This window comes from Sycon ciliatum, chromosome 13 (assembly GCF_964019385.1).
Source record: "Sycon ciliatum chromosome 13, ocSycCili1.1, whole genome shotgun sequence".
Classification (NCBI taxonomy): Eukaryota; Metazoa; Porifera; class Calcarea; order Leucosolenida; family Sycettidae; genus Sycon; species Sycon ciliatum.
In genome coordinates this window covers 11015334-11017924 of record NC_088655.1, presented here as the reverse complement: position 1 = coordinate 11017924, position 2591 = coordinate 11015334, and positions in this window count along the sequence as shown.

Below are 2591 nucleotides of genomic sequence, written 5' to 3'. Positions count from 1 at the left end.
CCGGTGTCTTGCAACTCTTGATCTCTAGTCTGTTCTGTGTGTCGTGTGCCTTGCCCGGCTGGGGGTATGTGTGTTTGAAAGAGTGACACTACTATTTCCAAGATACCAGTTTCACTCTCTCAAATACATACACGCCACACAGGCTGCAGGATGCAGTAAAGCAAGGCGAAACGGTCATTGTGAACGTTTCTCCATACTAGTACTTCACCGCACCTTGCCTGCTTGGCTTGTCTTTGATGACGGCCATTGTTGTCAAATTGTTCTGTTCTACTGTTTATTTTGTTCTGCAGGTTAAAAGGAGCATCTGTGCTCCCATCAAGAAGCAAGTCCATCGAGAAGCAATTCGCCAAGGAAGAAGCATTGCTGTCTCTCCCAGCAAGAAGCAAGTGGCCATCCCAGCAAGAAGCAAGTTGACAAGGAAATAAATGTGAAGAAGCAAGCTGACAAGGAAATAAATGTGTTCTGTATAAACCAAAGTATAAACTGTTCTGTGCCCGGTGTCTTGCAACTCTTGATCTCTAGTCTGTTCTGTGTGTCGTGTGCCTTGCCCGGCTGGGGGTATGTGTGTTTGAAAGAGTGACACTACTATTTCCAAGATACCAGTTTCACTCTCTCAAATACATACACGCCACACAGGCTGCAGGATGCAGTAAAGCAAGGCGAAACGGTCATTGTGAACGTTTCTCCATACTAGTACTTCACCGCACCTTGCCTGCTTGGCTTGTCTTTGATGACGGCCATTGTTGTCAAATTGTTCTGTTCTACTGTTTATTTTGTTCTGCAGGTTAAAAGGAGCATCTGTGCTCCCATCAAGAAGCAAGTCCATCGAGAAGCAATTCGCCAAGGAAGAAGCATTGCTGTCTCTCCCAGCAAGAAGCAAGTGGCCATCCCAGCAAGAAGCAAGTTGACAAGGAAATAAATGTGAAGAAGCAAGCTGACAAGGAAATAAATGTGTTCTGTATAAACCAAAGTATAAACCAGCCATCCCAAGCCCCGACCAACCACCCCTAGAAGAATGATTACTTATATATCCTACTCCGGTGCTGAAGTTGTCGCAAGAAGATTGGCTTACTCACCTCAGCCAATCAGTGACTTGCTAAACATTGACAAGTGTTGAACACTTCTCAATGTTTAGTGATCGGCGCGAGGATGCCAATCACTCGCACTTCCTATTTTAGCTATTTCCTAAGCTACTTGAAGTAGTTCATAGGCCTTGTTGCCATGCATTTCCAGCATGTATTCTTCTTGCCCTGAAGTGCACGCAAAAAAGAACGCAGAGAGAAAGAACACTTTTATTCATACTGCATCATGGCACCTTGTTGATGACATCATAATAGAGTTGACTTGTTGATGGCAACTTGTTGATGACATCATGATGGAGTTGACTTGTTGATGACATCATAACAGAGTTGACTTGTTGAGGACATTATCCTGTAGTGATAAAAATGGTGAGAATAATAACTTCAGTACACCCAACTCGCAACACACAAACAGTCCTTGGCTACATCACGTACAGTAAATTGTCACACGCAAAATTTTCACGCAGGAGGGCATCCTCATACAGAAGAAGAATGATACAAAGTTTCCTGATATAAGATAGTACAGGAACAGTCACATAATTCACGCTACTACATTTAATCTGCAACAAGTTACAAGCTAGCACTAAGACATAACAATGTAAGTGAGCATTTCATCAAGTGCAAAGTGGGTGTCAGACTGCCATGATTGAGTTGATGTGTGTGTGTGGGACGGGGGTATGTGCGTGTGGGGTTTTTGGGGGGGGGGGGGGGGGAGAGAGATATCCGGGAAGTTTGATTTATGCTGATAGGCACCCACCCTTGCCATACACATACACCCACACTTACAAACAGATACACACACGCACATAATACACACACGCACATAATACACACACGCACATAATACACACACGCACATAATACACACACGCACATAATACACACACGCACATAATACACACACGCACATAATACACACACGCACATACACATAATACACACACAAAGCAATATGCAACACCTGTCCGATAAGCTATTGCGATCCAAACAAATATTTCCTGATTCACGATGGACATACTGTGTACATGTATCCCATTTGCATTGTCTGTATTTAATCCTGGCGTAGGTAACCATGGTGACCTGAGGGCTGATGGGTCCCACAGGAAATCGGCTTTGATGTGATTGGGAAAAGTAGTTACAGAACCATTGGCGGGCGATTCTAATAAAGCGCTGTCGCTGCTTTGGTACAGTTATTACCTTCACCCGGTCGTTCAAGCCTTTCAAGCATGCTCTGCTCACTTCAACCAATGAACCAATCCCTTGCAGTCTAGTTCGTCTTTTCGGTTGCACCTTCAATACATCGCCTCGTCAAGCCTTCGCTTCTCGGCAATGTAGCAGGCGTATCCATTTTCTACACAGCCACAATTCTCCACCACACGGCATTGTAGCAGTGGGTACTCCATAAACAGTGATGGAATCACCAAGTTACACCGCCAACGAAAAAGTGAAACCTGTCTAAGACGACCGCTCAAGGGACCTTCAAATTGTGGTCTCTGTTACCAGGTGGTCTCC